Source organism: Embiotoca jacksoni, unplaced genomic scaffold (genome assembly GCF_022577435.1).
Source record: "Embiotoca jacksoni isolate LCO1_2020_lvr unplaced genomic scaffold, fEmbJac1.0.p SCAF_8, whole genome shotgun sequence".
Lineage (NCBI taxonomy): Eukaryota > Metazoa > Chordata > Actinopteri > Embiotocidae > Embiotoca > Embiotoca jacksoni.
Genome location: NW_027185436.1, coordinates 14395807 through 14416439, shown reverse-complemented (window position 1 = coordinate 14416439; position 20633 = coordinate 14395807).

The window sequence follows — 20633 nt, the reverse complement described above, 5'->3', positions numbered from 1 at the left end:
CATTGAGCCACGAACACAGCAGTGCAAACCTGGATAGGAGGACTCAGTGTGTCATAATAAGTGTCTCTTATCATCATTTTACATGCTATAATATTTATCTGCAGTAGTTTGTCACTCCCGTTCAAATATGCCTTTTTTTTTATACAAATCAAACGCACAATTAAAAAATTGTGTTATGCTTTAACCGCTGTAATTACATTAGTGGACACCTGTTTTTCTCCTTTTCTGTCTATTATGTAGATGAGACAAATTTGCAATACATATTTTTATATAACTAATCTAAAGTATTTTGTTCAAAATGCCATACTTTTTTTTTGAGGACTTATTTCTAACATAGAATAAAATCAGTGGATGATGTTAGGCCGGCATTTTTTACCTTTAATAAAAAAGCACGCAGCAAAGTGGATTAGAAAAGGTAAGTCATGCTTCTGTAACATATGTTTTAAAGGAAAGTGTGGTTGGCGTAAAAGCATTAATGCAGTATAGACTGAAAATGCATTATGCACGTGTCTGTGATACTGTAACCTATTTAGCACAGCATTTTCTGAAATCACCAAAACAGAAATCTGCTTCCTTGTGTATGTATGTCATGGAATGCGTGAGTGTATAAGTGAGTGTGAGCGCCAGCGTTAGTGTTATCTTCCCCACCGAGGTAGATAGAAGGTGAGCAGTCTGTTTGGCTCTCCAATTTTGCTCGCTGAGTGACATGCATCCTCTTGTGCCTGAAGATACTGTAGCCAAAACAAAATGCCTTTGGCATATGAAGCCAGTGGGGAAAAAAAATGAATGAATCTTAAATAAGCACACCTCCACACATCATACAGTTGACATCTTCCAACTTCCACATAAATGAGGTGATGTTTCTCTAGTCAGTACCTGCTATATGGCTACAAACACATTTGTTTCACTCTAAATTTTTGCTTAAAAGGTGTTGAACACAAAAATAAGGTTTATTTGGTTTACTGGTGACGCTCTTGAGGTGACGCTGTGAGGTGGTCATAACGAATCTGTTAACAAGCACATCGCCTCATCAACAAGGGAGATGGACATTTCACAGGTTTAGTGGTACATGTTTCTCAGTACTCCTCTATTACACAGCCCTTACATGGAAAAAAAAATAATTCAAACTCTTTGATATGATGGCCTCCTGGAAATGATGTGTGAACGTTCTTCTGCCAGATAGTACATGGAGAGCTTATTCCAAATAAGCCAAAATTACTCAGTTGCTGTTCGAGCCAAATTATTTTATCATGTTTTGAGACAACTGCTCATCACTCTGAACCATGAAAGGCTCTCTTTTTCCTCTGTTTAACAGTGCAATTGCTTTTCTCCGTTTTATGTATCATTCACATCTTTGGCCTGTGCTACGTCCTACATATTAAAAGGATAGGTTTAAGACTATATATCTGACCTCGCAATGCTTTGAATTTCTATTAAGTAAAACTGACTTTTCTAAATAAAAAACACCAGCATTTCCTGTATTGCAGTTTCCTTTGCTCTGAGATTTAATTTTACATTGAAAAATACATGTACATGCATCATTCATAAACTACAGTGTATAAAAACATTTGAAAGCATGATTTTTTTTTTTTTCTCCCATCCAGGGTATCTGTCTGTTTTATGAAGTTAGCTTATTTCCCCATTTGGACTGTTTTCATCCTGACCGTTTGACACATTACAGTTAATCAAAGTCTTAACTCGGTTTCAACACTGATAAATCTACTCTCATCTCCCAACATTTGCTTCATCTGTGGTGGGCTGAGAGTTCCTGTAAATTCCCCTTCAGGAATCGATAGGTCCATATCTTTTCCCACAGTCCCTGTGGTGACTGTAAACTATCTCAGCAGGGAGAGAGCTGTGTGATACAGGAAGGACAATGGCTTCCAGGAGTCATGTTGGATGCTATGAACACATTCAAAAGTAATTTCTCATTGGGTTTGATCAGGTCAGCCAGGTTATGTTATTAATACAATCGGTTGGGGGTAACTGATGGATCGACGCAAACATGAGAATAGACATTAAAAGCAAACTGATCTGAGTAGTTCACACACTCACATAGCATGACTGAATTCAAATGGTCTTGCTGCATTTACTGCAAAATTGTTTTGGTGTTTTAATACCATCTTAAACATACTTAGACGAATAGTGTTATTGATTTAAAATCTAATATTTTTATTTTTGTTTTGTTTTTAACTGCATATACTACTTTTAAGTTTTGAGGATGTGGATTTATATCACAGCAGAATAATTAAAATGCATATAAACCAAAGGAATATATATTATGATACAGAGAATTCTCTAACAAGATGAAAAAGTTATTTATTTCATTGTGAGATGTTATTTTTAACTGCGCTGGCAGCTGCTGAGCCTTTAATATCTCTGGGCGCCATTTTCAATTAATCTGAAGGAATCCTAAATGTTTATTATGATCATTCATTCAACACTGCATCAAGAGCTACCCAAGCTGCATAAATGCCAAGGCCATAAAGAGAGATCCTAAAGTATATCCTTCTATATGAAGAAAAGAATTCGCTGCTAAAAATGGAAGACGTCAGTAATTCAGTCATATCTGTGGATCACATATTTGGTTCATTTTAGTTCCCCTGACAGAACAACTGCCTGCACCAGTTGGAGAGCTAAATCCTATTGCACATGCTTGCATTAGTACAAACCCCCAGGAACCCGTTCATATCATCCTCCCTCTTTTCTGTGTCCAAGACATAGAGAATCATCCCATGTGATATCTGACTGGGGACCACAGCAGCACACCAAAGACAAAGTCATTTACATATCCCACATCTCCTGTTTACACAGCTCCCATTTATCATCAAAGACGACTTTATGGATAGGTTTTTCAATCGGTAAGCGGAATTAATCAAGCGCGGATCCAACAGGAAACAGAGAAATCAGAAGCCGGAGGCCAGCATGTTCTTGTCAGTGTGGTGAGGGCCTATGTCTTGGGTAAATATTGCATGCAGATAAAGTGTAGGTGTAAGCAGAAAGGGAGGCAGCGCAGTTTGCAGAAAGCCGGTTTCTTCAACTCAGCATTTTGGCTTTGCCTGATGTGTTGGATTATACAGTACACGGATGTTTTTGAGGGACAAAGTGATATGTTTACTAAAGGCAGTGTTAGTTTTGTTTTTTTACTGGCTATCTTTGACATCAACACTAAAAAACAATTTAAAATTCAGTACACAGTTTGCGAGTCGCAGTATAGACATATACATGCTGTAGAAGGACAGTCATTGTTGCTATTGTTGGAGCTCCATGATGTATATGATGGGGGAAAACTGTTGTGTTGTGGTGATATAATTTAAAATACTCGCATAGACCTCAACAGGAACATTAAATGGACTGTGATAGAATACCCAGCAGGGGTCACTCACTGCAAAATCCCTCCTTCCTAAGGTCTCACGGTTCATGACGGTAGGTTCAGAAGGGCAGCTCCTGCAGAGGGAAATAATCGCTCCACTGACCACTCTGGGATAAAAGGTTTAACTTACACCAAACATCACAGATGGGTGTTATTAACAGTATCCGCTTCATGCTTCAATACCATTCAACCCTCAGTGGCAACATAGACCTCACCACAGACTAAACTACAAGAAATGAAACAAATTCAAGTGTTTTGGAACAGCTGATATTTGGTGACCATGGTATGAGGGATTTGTTTTGTTTTGTTTAAAGTTAAAGTGTGTTGATTTACTAATCTCCAAATGTCTTGTTTTGTGTAAATAATAGTCCATTACCACAGGTATTTCATTTCCAATGATATAAAAAAAAAAAAAACTAATTTTAAAATATTCACTGGAAAAATTAATTAATTAATTACCCCGAAGGATTTTGTCCCTGAACATATTTTGGCACCGATTAATAGAGATAGATATTGGTAGGATTTTATCAATAACAGCAGTACTTATCTGTACTTAGCAATACTCTTATCAGTATTCTTCCTTAACTTAATGAGATTCAAATCTTTTACTAAGCAGCCCAGGGTTAAATATATTTCAACTGGACACATTGATGTGAAATCTAGATATTTTTTGTAAATGAGAGATATCCGTTTTTTTGCTAATACTTCTAAGAAATGCCTCCACTTTGTTGTTAAGGATAAAATATGTCCTACATGTCAGAGTTGAGACTATTGAACGTTGACATCAAGAACACGAATGGGCCACCACAGCCAGCCATAGTTTTACCTTTACTTGAATCAACTGATCAGTAGAGTTTGTGGAGAAGGAGGCCTATTTGTCCAGACAATTCAAATTACTGCAAATTCATGGCTTTTTATTCCATTACCCAGCGAGCTTTTTCACTGTAACACACAAGTGTTTGTTAGATAAGATTTTTTTTTTCCAGCTGTTACAGTTAGCCCATTTAGCATTTTAACTGGTCGATTGTAGTGCAGTCCAGAATGTAAATGCATAGTTGCACAACACTAATGGGTGCATCATCATTAGCAATCAGTCTGCTCAGGTACAGCTCAGCTAGGTGACAAACTTTTATACTTGTATGGCACCAACCAAACTGTTTAAATACAATCTACTATTGAAAAATGCCTCATCATTCAGTACCAAATTTGTATACCTATCAAAACGTTTGCTACATTTATACGTATATATATTTATACCACAGCGTTTAGCATAGTTAACCTAGGTTTCACCTTAAATCTTACATTAAAATGCTTTATTTTATTTCTTAATTTAGGCAAATGAAAAAACAACATTAAATGAACAAATTAATGATCTTTAAATACCAATAGCATTACTAAAAGCTCCTGAGCTTATCGGTGCCACGGATCTGACCGATTCAAGATCAGTCCTCATTACCTATCCCTACTGATTAACTAATTCCAAGTGGTCTGTAAAGAAAGCAAAAGAAGAAAAAAAAACTCCAGCTCTCCCCTCGTTTTCATAGTAGCACACAAAGGCACAGAAAAGAAAACAGCATCTGTGATAACCCCAGTTAACACAGCTATGGGCCCCTGGTGTAAACACACACTGTAATTAACAGACAAAAGCACACTCACACACAGTGACACAATTTTTTCATGCTCTGTCTCACCTTACATATCATGGATGAAAACAGCAAAGGCACACATAGGGACGCTGTACACATCACCAGCAACATCTCTCCTGACGCCTGCCTTCAGTGTGTTGTGTTGTTCACATGCTGTCCCTGGAGTGAGGAGTGAAAAAAGAGAACAAAACACAGTGTGCCGAGATAGGAAATTTACATTGTGCAGTAAAAAGGTGTCCAATAACAATACCATGTTATTGTCTTCAAGGTCTAATGCATGAAAAAGACAATAAACAACAGAATTGCGTTGGATATCCATACAGCAATGTGCCGTTTATCTGTCAAGGACTGATTTTCCGAGACAGAATATATTGAACTCAATTGTGCGTAATGTTCATGTTAGCTTCAAGTGCCTTAACTTGTATTTAGCACAACACATTAATTACATAGCAATATATGTTGTTTGTATGTGACGTTAGATCTCAGCCACAGGCTTCATGCTGTGTGAATGTTCAGTTATTTTCCTATAACATGCTGTAATGACATGTAACAGTGGGACTGCGGGGGCACAGTCTCATTTCTTTGTTTCATTTTAGGTGACTTTTGCAATACAGACTTGAAGCAGAAAAATTACCACAGTTATGATGAAGTAAACAAACAGACTATGCAGTTTACAGTTATATTAACAAAACAGAGAGTAGGGTAGGGGTATTTTACACTGTTGCCAAGTGGAGTTATATTCCCCTCAAACGGGTTTCTGGTTTCTTGACAAATTGTCTTCTGAAGTGCTGATTGGCAGAATGTGTTACCTTATGAAAAAGTTAACTAGTTGTTTCTCTCTGTTTCCAGTCTTTGTGTTAATATTAGCGTATATGTAAGTTTCTTTCCTTTCACTGTATTCAAGCTCCAGGGTTATCTGTAATCTGACATGCATTGAAAGGCCAGCAAAAAACAGGGTTAAAGTTCCAGTAATTCAAACTTTCAGAATAGCGGCAAGGTAAAAAATGTATTCTGATCAGCAACATTTATTTGTGGCAAGGTTCTCTGACATCTCTCCATAAAATAATGAGAGCGCAAATTATGATTCTGCCTTGTGCATGTATAGGCAGCCTATCCTTCACATAGGACTGCAAATAATCTTCCAAACCCCAACACAGAGTCAAAACATATGCCGTGTGCTCAGTCTTACTGATCGTGCCGCAATCAGGAAGGCCCATGCTTTCCAAAGTAAATCATACTGCATGCAAACATTTAGGATTTCAGAGCAGGAATCGACTTCTCTTCAGAGTCTTGCAGCGTTCCCTCAAGTATTTGTCAGCAACCCCCCAAAGATGTATGGAAAGGCACAATGCTGCAATAGTATCCAGAAGTATACAGAATACTGAGCCACGAGATATAAAACTGCACGGAGGGACGAGATGTCTCTGTTGACTAGTTATACCTATGGATTGCATTCGAGTTGATTTTATTACAGTGTGTGCATTAACTATTTAAATTTCTTCAAACTTGACTTTTTGAGTGCCGGCCCTTTTACACTACACTTCAGCTCATAGCATGTACTGCCACAGGGAGTTTTGTGCCCTGATTTAATTCTCTGAGGCATCCCCTCCTTTCAGGCTGTCTAGTTCCCCCACCAAGCTCACAGCATGAGACTAAGTTCAGTCTGAGTCTTAATTTGGGCCAAGAAAGTCCCCCTAATGCATGTAGTGTTGTAGCCACAAAGCCTCAAAAGGCATGACTGGCACATGGTGAGATAAAAATGCAATTACAGAAACTTTTTGCACAGTGCATTAACTGTACAGAGTCAAATATTGATAAGCATAAGAGCTACTGAAGTAGCCTGGTTCCATCCCCTGAATCACCTGGCCACTCCAAATTTGTCTGACAATTTGGGGATCTGGATCTGAACCATGAGGCACCTTCACAAGTGAGACTGGACCTAATGACTTCCCAATCTGTGTTACAGACAGAAAATGGCACTGTATATTCCAAGAGCCTCAGTGGTGATGTGATACTATGTATGCAGACCGCTTGGAAATGAGCCACCCATATTGAAGATGAAGTGGGCAGGAAAACACCAGTTTCCAGTTTTGGAAGTGGCACTTAGTCACAAGCACCACTTCATTCCCTTGACGAGCCTTCTTGAAGCGGTATGCAGACTTTGCTGCCAGATCCGATGGTAGATTTATTTATCAAGCAAATACATGAAGGTATTATATAATGAATGAGGTGCTCAAACGTAGCTGCTCATTCATTCCAACGAAAGCTGCATACACCCAACATTTTTTTCTCTGAACTAGGATCTTTTTAAGAAAATTAATGTCTTGGAACTGCTGAACCTTTATCTTTTTCTAAAATTTTAATAGTCCGAAAATATTCTGACTACTTGAATTTAATCTTCCCAGGTATTGGTTGTGTATGGTAAAACCTATTTCTGGTTCTGAAGAGACATAAAACAACAGACAGAAAACAGCATAGAACGTGTATTTACTGTTTAAGACTGATAATGCATTAGTGAAGATTTTAAAAAAAACTTAAAATTTTGCATTTTACTCCTACGTATAAAAGATCAAAATACTGTAAATGCAGCAAAACCAAAGACCTGCCAGCCACATTACCCACAATGCAACTTGAACGATGAGAGTGATGTTGTAAATTACGGCGTATTATGCTAATGGTGGTTAATGTAACTTTGAAGCTCCTAGACTCCAGTAGAGTTGAGAAGTGTGCTACGAATGTCTGGTATCAGATGTTGTGAATCTCCCATCGGAGGCAAACAAGTCTTTATAAAATGTTTTCGCACATGGAGTGGTACTCTTGAAGGATTGTGTGTAAAATCAGTTCCTCGTTTACGTAAATACAGCATTTTCACTGTTGGCATGTACATGTTGCGTGAGCCAAAAATGTTTCCCCACTTTCATTTTTATTCTTTCTGTTCATTTTCCTCCTACAGAAATAACTTTGTTTGTACATATTGTTGCTGAAGTTACCCCCCCACACCTCTCCCACCCCCTCCTTTAAGATTATTCTATCATCACATGCACTTCCCTGATGTTTGCCAGCAAGATGCAAGTATGTGAATATAGCTATAACATTTATACAAATGCACATGTACTATATGAACCATATAATGACATTTGGGTTGTTTTTACATCACTGTAATTATTTTTGACAGCTTTTGAAAAGCATGATACTCCAGGTGGGAATAGCCTGAACTGCAGCAAGACCCTTTTCATCATTTATCCTTTCCTTCTAATGCCATAGGGAAAACATCAGTCAAACAAAAGAAAGAGTGAACTGGAGACACTCTCTTTCAAGGCATTCATTCATTTTCACCTCAAATGAACTTTAAACTTTGAATGGTTTTATAGATTACAGAATTCTTGTGTAACCCTGGTAGGTGGGTGATATCTGACACAGCCTGGTCTATGAGCACAAGGTACATGCTAATATTCAGTCTGACCTACAACATGCAGAAGCTCTCTCCTGGGTGTCCAAAACATCTAAAAGACAGACCGCAGCAGACACACTGACAGAAACAAGAGAAAGGGCTCAAATGTGTTCAGTATTAGAAGTGCATTTCTGAACATATTGTGTTTTTAAGTGAGGCAGAAAAGAGACAAATGTAAAAGTGGAATTCCATGAACCCAAATCCTAATTATTAAAATGTGTTTTATTTTTGATAAAACTCAGAGCATTCAAAGGCACAGTTCAGAGGAAACAGGTAAACAGAATAGTTATTCAGTAGTTGCGATGGCAGTGAAGATATTGTGTGCTGAACAGGGAATTCATTTTCTCACAAAAAGCTTTGAGACTTGCTTCAAACTCATCTCTGATTCTCATGGTAGTATTTTGGATATTAATGTCAGCAAAACTGTCAGTTTTGTTGTGAAATTTCTATTCCAATTATAAAACCGCACACATACTGTCAACAAATGATCATAAATGTGTAATTATACACTTAAACACACACACAAACACCTAAATACTGCCATGGCAGCACCATGTCTGACACAAGATGACAAAAAACCTCTCAAATAGTAGATTCACTCTTCAATTAAAAATAGCTGAAATTCCTCAGAGTACAAAAACATGCAGACAATTTGGGAAATGTAACTCCCCAAAGTCTTGTATTCGTTATCACTGCCAACACTCCATGAAAAAACAAGGCAGAGGTCCAAACATGTAGAGTCTTACATAGTTTTGTTGCATGCAAACTGAGGTTCGTCTCAGGTCAGCAGTTCTCATTGTGTTCGTCACTCTACTGTCGCCTCTATGTACACAAGTGCTTATCAATGCTGTGACTGTTATGCTATTGTCAATGTGTCCCTTTACATTGTTTTTGCTCTAGTTCTTAACTGAACATACAGTTAATGAGGTTACATGTTTTAAATGTAACATAAAAAAATCCAACAGAGTAATAAAGTCCCATCCAATAAAACTGGATTGCCATTGTATTAAACAAATGGGGTCCTGGCCAGTTATTTTTCATCATTAAAATCAATAAAAATCCAGTGAATACACTATACAGTAATTTGATTTACATTAAATCAATAAGTTATCTAAATTAAGATTAAAATGCTCTACATTTGGGCAAATGAGAGCACTGGTAATGGTTTAGCAGTTGGTATTGGCAGACACTAAATTTGAGGTGTCAGTATCGAAAGGGAAAAAAGTTGGATTTGTCCAAACCTGACAAAGAGCATGCTGTGCAGTTACATATTAGATTTTATTGCCAAGAAGTGGCATTAAGCTGATTCTGATGTCCAAAGAAATCAAATAAAAAATATAGCCTTTGAAAATACCACACAGACTGTCCACACAGCAAATGTGCTGACTGCATATGCAGAAAAGTTTATATATTTTTCATGATGTTTTTTTTTGTTCTTGTTTTCTCTCTGTGATTTGTATTGTACAGCCAGACACAATAAACAAAGCATCTTTTCTTTTGCTGTCAGCGTATCACAATCATATTTTCTTGTGCGCATGTGTGGAACACGTCCATGTATGCAGACTTCCTCAATTGACCTTGGCTTTGTTTTGTAAGTTTCCATTAATCAAGTTGGGCAGTGAATAGGTTTATTGTGGCTGCTCAAGTAGCTTGCCTGGTGGGTTTGCACAGGATGTCCTGGGTCACGCAATAATGATGCAATGACGCAGTGATCATTCCAGTGACAATTTTCTCTGACTAATAATTGGTCTACACCAGGTAATATCAACAAGTTTTTCCCCAATAGAAAACCAAAACACGCAAGTAGAACTGAGTTGATTGGAGCTGTTACCATGCAGTGCAAAAGCAACTTCAAACAATGATTTCTTACTCGAACAGGTGCCAACAACACTCACAAGTCTTTAAACAATGGAACCTGAAATGTAGTATTGGACATTCTTGCACTCTTTTGGTTTATGATGTTAAAAATTTGCTCTGGAACACCACCTTACATACAGTATTTTGAACATTGTGCCATTTGCCCAACAAACTGTATTATTTTATCATTTATGATATTTTTACCCTGGAACACTGTTAAAATTGCAGGTTTGAGGAATACTGGGGATCTTAGTACTTAATTGATTAAAATGAATGAATTACACTTTGTGTAAATATAATCCAGAGTTGCAAAAAATGTATGGTATAATGGTATAGGCATTTAAGAGTTACACTGGGTGTCCTTTATCACTGAACTGTGTTTACTAGGATGTGGTTTGAAAGTATATTCTTGCCAGACTGCTAAAATCATAGTCAGATCAAAGCACCTTATTTGTGCTTCTGATCATTTTTAGACCTAGAACTGACATTTGAAGCAGTTCACTGTACTTGTACAGTATTTGGCTGTGTGTGTGTGTGTGTGTGTGTGTGTGTGTGTGTGTGTGTGTGTGTGTGTGTGTGTGTGTGTGTGTGTGTGTCCATATATCTGTGTTTACACCTCTCTAACTGTTGACAGTTTTTCCACTAAAATATGCAAATAAGTATAAATATTAATCATATGTAGAAATAGTGACCCATGTGTGTGCAATTAAGTGTGGTAAAGATACAGATCAAAACTAAGAAATTGTTTGCCTGTGTATTTCACATACGCCTCCTGACACTCATAGTTTCTATGGAGACCAACATGGGTGGTGGTAGTGGGGACTCAGGAGAGACCTTTTCCCCGCTCATGTTCTGCTTTACCGATAGTCCAGCTTTGATTCACATTTAGTTAATGTGTGTGGCCTTGCAAAATTATCTTTCAAAGCTTGGATGCACATAATTCAAATCCCCTGAATTAAGCAGCTGCAATAACATTTTTGCAGGACAGACCTGTTTACCCTTAAATTAATCTCAGTAGTGTGAAAGAGATCAGGAACTTTTGAGAGTTCAAAAGTGAAAGTGTTTCAGAATATGGTCAAGCTTTTTTGAATGTCACAGTGGGGCTGTATTTGTGTAAATGATATAAAATATATTTGTTTGCTGACATTTAGCAATGTGAAGTAATTGTATGTTGATGATAAGGTAGTATTAAAATGTTAAAACACTCCTGAACATGAATAGAATAATTGTTCCTGGTTCATTAAAGCTTTGGCAATAAACACTCACAAGCACAGTTTGTCTCCTTTCTTTTACATTTTGTTACAGTGCAGGGCTAGAGCCTAACAAAACTGTCTCCAAATTCATTATAAATAATAGTTTTTGTATTCTAACTTGGCATTTTCAGAAGTCACATGAAAGACTAAAATCTCCTTATCGATGGGGGAAAGTGGATTTTGTATTGCCAGCTTCACTTCCACTAGCAGTGTGCTAATTACCCTGCAGCGTCCTCCGTTTCCACAGCTGTTTTCAAGATCTCTAAGGGAAAAAGAAACAAATTTTGGAAGGAGGCTTACACTGCTCAAAGATGGCTCCTGAATTGGAATGGGAAAATGTCAAGTGCACTGCTTTGTAAAGACGGGGATGAGAAAATTGAAAATCCTCCATTGCCAAACAGAGAGTTTTTCACGGCCTGACACAGGCACATCCAGGACAATCCCTTGCATTGCCTCTGAATTATTTACATATTGCGGTTGGGGTGCATAAACATTTCTGTTATATGCCTTGCTGGGTGAGAATGGACACAAACACTCCTTGACAGCTTTCATATTACAGTGTTCGTGATGGTGGAAGAATCCATGGAGAAAAGGGGGACAGTATCTGCAAGCAGAGTCGATATATTGATCGTAACCCAGGGGCCATTGGCACTGTCATGTCAGTAGACATCCTACCTCCGCTTAACTTATTGATCATTTAATAGTTTTTGCCACGGCAGTCAATGGTAATGCAGGGATTAATCTTTAACATTTACCTTCCCACTGTCTCTATGAAAATACCCGCAGAGTGCAAATGTCAGGTGATTGATTAGCTTCAACTAAAATTATGTTTTAAGATTGAAAAGTGAATACAAAAAAAATCCCCTCTGTTCTGGTTGGTTATCTACCATGAAAAGGCAGCCTTTCAAGGATTCAGGTCTCCAGGGCACTGTTCTCTATCAATACTAGTTAAAGGAAAGTCTCTGTAGCTTACTAATACAAGGGCACTGGATTGTTGACCCAGCTGCTTGTTTTCATCATAAATGAGGTCCTTAGTTCGCAAAAGAGGAAATTACCTTCTCTGCTCCTTTCTTTTTCTGAGTCCTGATTGTTTTATTTTTAAAAACCCTCATCTTCACCACTTACTTTATAATGTATGGACATATTACTAGATACAGTATTTATAGATATAGTATATTAGCCATTGTTGCAAAAATGATTGTACATTGACATTCAGTAATCATTGATATTTGCAGTTTGTCCTCGAGTTATTCAGTAAATTAAAACAGAAAAAAAAGTTTTTATACATAAGTGTGTAAACACTGTGATACTGTTGTTTCCTCGCTATAAATGGAGGCTCGATGTTAAGTGTCGCCTCTTGTTTCTCTCTTTCATCTTCTCCTTTTCCACCCACAGACTGACTGCATGTGCTCTGGCTGAAGATGTATCATCAAGCCGGGGATGCTAGAAAAAACACAAAGTTTTCAGAAAACATTTTCTCACACTTTAAGCCAAAGGTTTAAAATATAATTGGAAATAAGTGACTTAAGCTCCAGACAATCCACACACAGGTATTGTCTTTATTTTAGGAAGAAAAGAGCCAAAGGACAACTAGTTAATTTCTTCCAACTATGGTGTTTTTTTTGTTTTTCTTAAAGCCATTTAAATAGCCGTGAGTAAGTAAAATTATCTAATTAAATGAGGCCAAACTTCATTTTGGGATTCATGTAATAAAATATTGTGTGTGCTAAAAAGCAAGAATGTAAGTGCGGAAGAAATAATTGAACATGTTAGGAAATATGTGATCGTGCTTTCTTGACAAGAGTTTTTAGACTTCAGTGCTGATAGGTGGATTTTACTTTTGGACAGAGCTGTTTCCTCCTGATTCCACTCGTCATGTTAAGTTAGTTGGCTGCTGGCAATGACCCCATGTTTAGCATTCAGAAAATATCAATCCTTTAACTCTAGCAAGGAGAACGAAGTAACATAGTCCCCAAAATGTCTCACTGTTCTTGATTAATTTGACACAGTACTGATCTTTCCAGTTATATTTACTCTTACTCTCACACTTCAATGAAATGTGTACTATAAGGCATCCCTATAAGCTGTATTTAACAGTTATTCTAGTACTTCAAAATATGACTGCCATACTACAGAATGTTTTGTTGTCTGTTTTTATGACGCATTAAATACTACACAATTACAGGCAAATAATCCACACACACTTATTCACCAAACAATAAACACATAAGCACAATTTTTTTGGGTGCAATTTCCTAAATGCCTTTTGTAGCTTCTGGGTGTCAGTAAATGCGTTCTATGGTTCCACTGGAACTGAGGCCATTAAGTAGCCTCAGTAAATGGTTTCATAAGCAGTTCAACCAAGCATGATACCTTACCTGAAACCCTTTACCATTATTCCTCATATATTACCACTGATACAATTTATTTTCAGGCAATTGTGGCATAGACCAATGATTCCCTCGATTGATTCAAGTGCTTAGGCTAAAAACCTGCTCTCACTTTTCAAGGACAGTGAGTCATCCGAGTGTCTATGTCCTCAAGTTGTGGATTTTACAGTAAATCACTCTCACAAATATGAAAATTTTAATTGAACTCCAGCTTCTATGTGAGTCATACTTTCTCCAGTTATGTTTTGTGTTGGCTGAATAGATTTTAAAAGGTTTGTCCAGACTGAGGTTAGAGCAGAAGGACAAACAAGGGCCAGCATTACTGTTGAAAAGCAAACTTCAAACAAGATTTATCATCACTGCTGACAATGAAAAATACTGCATTTAATCATTGTTAAATAGGACACTCATCAGGAATAGGTAAATTTGTCTTCCTGTTGCACACCAGAACATACAGCCACGTTGTTTACCAACACACTATTCATCCTATCATATAAACACATCTCTTAGCCTGCATTCATACCATCTACAACTGAAAAGATGCAAAGAACAATTGAGCCACATACCTCAGTATGCCACGGCTATTGATTTGATCAATCTGCCAGCAACAGAGAGTTGATTCATTCAAATGCTAATCAAATCAAACCAAACAAGTTGTTATTAACTAAATTCACTCAAAACAAGATTACCCTTTTAATCAGGAAAGACTCCTCTTGGCCTGTGTAATTCCTTTTAATGGGCTTTTTGCTGGTTGGGGTTCTAATAGATGGGTGGCAGGGGAAAGGAATGGGTTGGCACCTTTGGGTGACGGGGGGGTTATCATGTTTACTCAAATCTTTGATGATCATGGTGGTGGGAGAGGAGGATGGAAAGATTTGGTCATAACTCACACTGTTACATTATAAATCCTGCTGTGTAATGCAGGTGAACAACATATTGATTTTTACACAAGAAATATAGTCCTTCCTGACGTTTGCCTTTGTTGATATGTGGCATTGTGGTGTGGAAAATGAGTCGCAGAGGTCTTCAGGGAGAAGATCACACTCAGTGACTTTAAAAAAAGCGCTCCTCAGCATAAACTTGCATTTATGTTTTCACTTTTGTCTGCTTTGTACAGTTTCTGCAGGTTGTTTTTGTCATGTTTGCAACTTGTGTTTAAATAGGCTCCTCAAAAAAGCATTGAACGCCATCTCTATAAAGTGTTTCTAAAGCTGTATGTAAACAGCATTTTAGTCACTTATTTTTGCAATTATTCATCTCAATTATTCATCTAACAAAACAGAAATGCCTGTCTTTTAATCAATGTACCTGTCTGCATACAGTTCGTGTTTCACTTGCGTTTTATGCCTATAAATGCGACCTGAAGCATGTTTTTACACTTTGTCTGTTTTCCTGGATTTGTGCACTTAACTACTGTGATTTGGCTCTGAATGCTTCCAAAACAGAGGTGACTAACAACTCAATACTGTGCCTGATCTCCTCCTTTGTAGATACACAGAGAGCACCAGTGCTGCTGCTGCTACTGCTGCTGTAATGACGTGCTGCTCACGTTATGCTTTCTTTGTTAACAGGGCCATCCGCCAGTGAAGAAAACATTTGCCCAATCACAGAGTAAAAAGCCTTTAACTTGCAGGCTGATAAAATTATATCCTTGATGTTTGCTGCACAGAATGTAAAATATGTCATGACTATCTACTATAACTCTACTCATAACTGAATCCTGGAAATCTGAATAAACAAAGTTTTCATTAATTAAAAGCTGCATAAAGTCCAACAAAAAAATCGGAGCCTGTTAAGACAACACCCTGCTGATTTGGGAAATCTGTGGAGTTAAGTTAAAGGTAGCATCGCTGGACTAGACAAAGAATATTAGTTTGAAACAATTGTTTTCACATCCTAAATTTTGTAATGATTTGTTTCAACAGGCGTTAGTGATGTCTGTCTGTAATAAAAGACTTTGAAAGAGTGAGAACGAATTCCAGAAAGTACAATGTAGAAATATCAAGTTACTTGCACATGAAATTGGCTGTCAAATGTTAGATGTTTAAAAATGACTGAAAGCAAAATTTTTGCTCTGCTTAAATAATGGCAATGAACTAGAATATTATGAAAGGTCATGTCATTTGTTCAGTGTAATCTAATATTACTGTATTATGCATTCAGCACAAACTGATAAAAACACGGTCGAGTGGAACGTCAGCGTAACATCACTGACTGTGTAGCACACCGAGCCAAATATTATGGTTTCCAACCATAGTTTATATAAGTAATGCAGGTTTCTGGATGCGGGGACTCAGGCCAGTCTTTCAGGCAACCACCAGATTGTTGCCCTGGACATATTTGTAGTGGAAACAGATGGGATGGGGTGCACCGTGGCAGATCATCGTTATTATGGTCACACAGTGGGGGCAAGTTATGGAAAATGTTCCTTGTAAGGCATGTATCATGGTTAATTTACTCTCTACAAAAAAACAAAGAACAAACATACGAATGCTTTTGATGTGAATGCAATATCTTGACTGCTGTTTTCATGTTGTTGTTTTTTTTTGGGGGGGGGAGGTTGTTATTAAGTGTTGCAATACTCAGTGCTACCATAGAAGCCATGCTATTTGTCTGATTTTCAGTGACAAAATGTCCAAATGCTATGTAGTGAGTAGTTTTGTGTGAAACATCACAATCACAGTAGCTTGATCAAAATCTCATTTTCAGTGCATTTGTTATGTTAGCACTCAGTGTATTTGCTGCAGAAAAAGTATAATAATAAGCAGTGACAAAGAGAGGGAAAACACAAGCTGATGCCAGTATGAGTGGCCTGGGACTAACAGAAGAGTGAAGAGAGAAACAGAGAAGCCTGCTGGGGGAACATAACTCCACTCCGTGTCCCAGTGCTCAGAGAGAAAAGGAAAAGAAGACACAATGCAATATTCTCTTTGGAATTAATTCACTCTCTCTTTTCCAAGAGCATCTAATTTAGTGTTGCTTGCCTTCCTTACTGTCTCAATCTGCCCCTCGCTCTCTGTCTTTCCCACTTTCTTCATCCATCTACTTTGCTGTCTCGCTGTTTCCATCCTGGTCTATGCCACCCCCAGCCCACCCTCCAACCACCACCACCACCACCACCTTTTCCTTTTACTGTCTCTCATTCTCTCCGTTCTCTGCCTGAGGCTTTTGTTAGACTCTTGTGGCGAGTGCAGAGAGAAAGAGACAGGCCTTGAACACGACTCAAGCAGTCTGATTGGGAAGGAGCGCACAAGAACCTGGAGACATGGGAGATGAGAGAGGGAGCGAGTGGATATGAAAAACCTCTTCTCCCCCGTGAGAAACAGAGCGAATGGCAGAGGAGAGGGAGCATACTGATAGAAACGCAGATATGCAAAGAAGAAATAAGTGGTTATCCCCTTATCCAGTGTTTTAAAGAGGTTAACCTCATTAAAATTGTGGTTACGAAAATGCTTAGGGCATGATAGATAATAAATTCTCAAGCCAATAGTACAGACTCAGTCTGAATTCATAGATTTGTTAACTGTTAAGCTTCTATTTGTGATTATTTCTGCATCCAAAGGTTGGTATAGCCCCAAGTCCATTTGGAAAAAATATTGCTGGAAGAGAAATAGTGGCCACTCCTGTCCAACCATTTAACTTTTGCTAGAAATAAAAACATGGCACCAGTTTTTAGTGGCTGAAATAAAAACAGCAGTAAATGAGTCAAATATGAGAAGGTCACTGTGTTTTCCAGCCCGTTGCTCATCCTAAATGGGTCCCCATGGTGTAAATGAGGATGGATGTGAGCTGAAGAGGATTCACTGGTCTGAGCTCAGCCTCTCAAAAAGACAAGGGAAAGACAAGGGCAGAAGAGGCGAGAGCAGCTGAGTTCTAAGAAGGACTGGCTGTGGCGAAGTTTAGATATACTCGTGTGGAGGATTTACAGAATACAGTCGTAGCTGCTGTGTTTAGTGTGTAGGCTGGCAGCGGAGACTGGGAGGAGGTCAAAGGGCCTGTACTTAGTGTACAGATTTACCAGCAAGCCGTTGTGCCAGTGGCCAATCCTCTCTGAACATCTCTCTGTTGCTCGATTGCTCTCTCTCTCTTTCTCTCTCTCTCTCCCTTGCAAATCTAATAATGCATTAGTCAGTTTTATGATTGTTAATGTGCACTTGCTAGTCAAATCTGGAAAACAAAATTTGTAAAAAAAAAAATCTTATTTAAAGAGTATATTTATTCCAACTCCAAACATTTGGCAATATCAGTAAAACAACACAATTTCATGGATGGCTGTTGACGTATTAACTAATGCTGTTTAAAGTCTTACAGTGTACAATTGCTTTCTTTTTAGTGACAACACTTTTTAAAGACTGCATATTCCACTGAATCATGTGCTACAGAGACAGACAAATCTGAAACAATGGAAGGTGCTGTGATCGTCGAAATAGAGGGCAGCATCTCATTAACATGATAGCAGACTTAACTGTGGCTACTGTGGATGATTTATTAGTCTTGACCAAATGCACACAGTTATAGGTCTCTGTCTACATTAAACCATAAGACACTTGATATCTTTCATGATTCATGATGTGGAGCTTGGAAACACCTCAAGGTCAGACTGATAACTACGGGATGTGGGATGATGACATCATTATAAAGTTGAAATCGTTCCCCTTTATGTCTTTAGTTGTGGAAAGTTATTACTAAAATGTGTGAAAAATATTAGCCCAGTATCATGCCAAAGTGTGTAATGAACCATGTAAGTGTCACGTTTCACCACACCTAAGCATTAAAAGTACATGTATGCATGACCATGACTGAAGAAGGCAGTCATAAGACAAAGTACAAAGAGCAACAAAGTCCACAAAGGGTGAACATTGGTGGTGGTTGGATGGAACAAGCACAAGACTTTCACCCAAGTCAACGTGGATATATTTTAAAGTGATGAAGTAATACATTTAACTTGCATAACTGGGTACTTAACATGATGTATGAAACATTTCTTTTGTAAAATCAATTCACCCAAACCATGATCTTTTTCTAACCCAAATCAAGTAGTTTTGGTGCCTAACCCCAACCGAACTGTGACCATCACACGTTCAACCCTGACCATGACCGTGCCTAAACTTTAGGCACCTTACTTTTCATGCCTAGGTGAGACAAAACATGGCACTGACACAGTATCCTCCAGTGGACTGACAGATTATTACATACTTTGGTGTGATATTGGGTTGGAAATGGAAATATTGTGTTTAAAAGGTCATTCCTCCAAATGACTAATCATTGACCTACAGTGAATGTCACCTCTGGGAACATCAGAGCCTAACTACCATACTTGTCATTCCAAGTGGAGAATATTATTGACCATCATTTTAACATTTTGGAAACAGTTAAAAATCCTTTCTCTCCAATTTTGATCATCAAATATCATTATCAACATTTCACAGACCATAACAAATATTAAACATGAAAGAAAGAGCTTCATTGGGCCGGTGATAGTTCCCACCATGGGTTAATCTGTGTAAATTTAAAATTGCCTTAGAAGAATCAACCCGAGGTTGATCAAAATCCAATCAGAGGTTGCTGAAATATCACACATGGCACAGGGACAATCAGTGTGGGGCCATCCTTGTGCGAAATAATCTAATTTTGAAAATGCCACAGCTCAGTGAGATATAACCTGCAGCAGCATACATTCTAGTTTCATTAGTTCATTGTCACTGGTGTCTGTATGGATGGATGTATACAAAATCCCAAGGTGATCATCATTAAGGTTGATGTTTTAGTAACATGATATCATGTTTTGGTTCTCAATGTAGTGGAAATGACTCATCAGATGGAAAGCCAGTGTCTCAGCCATGAAATTGTCTATATGGGTGCTATTGTGATTCATGCAGTCACGATAAGCAGAATGGGTGCACACTTTCTGTTAACCTTGAAATCAATATTTCAATATTTACTGTGTTTCAGTGACCAACGCCGTGCCACCATTCACGTTTCCCAAGAACAATAGACAATATCGCGATAAAAACACAAGGGCTATTCATTGTTATCATGAGATACACTGTACATAGGATGCCCATAAATTGGCTACAGCTCACAAAGAAATTAATTTGAGAATGTTGTTCAACTTTTGTTAAGCAACACACTGTGTTATCATTAAAGTATACTTAATACCCCATTGACATTTTAGAACTTTCATACTTAATATTTTGGGTGAGGCTGATTGTTGAGGATCTGCACCTCAAAACTCAATGAGGCTTTCCAGCAAAAAAAAAAAAAAAAGTCCTTGAAAATGCACTAGTGAGCAATCAACTTCCCAGGCTTGAAAAAGAAAGCCACTGGGAGTGAAAAAAGAGGTTATAGAAAACAATGAAGAGGCTGATTACACACAATTCAAAAACAAATTCCCACCCAGCACGCTTTTTGGAAGTGCTCTCTGGGAGAAGGAGGAGGAGGAAGAGTTTTCTCCACCAGCGAGACAGCGCCCCAGTCGATTTACTGCGACCGACCGTGAAGCGCATATCCTCCGATCAGCCAAACGGAATGTCCTGCAAGCTCCGTAAATGTGCACCGCCTAGCCGGGATGTTACGTGACTGTACCTTCAAAGCAAAAACTTGACATTGTTTTTTTTCCTCAGCGAGACAATAAAAGTTAGATTGTGGAGTGAAATAGTTATA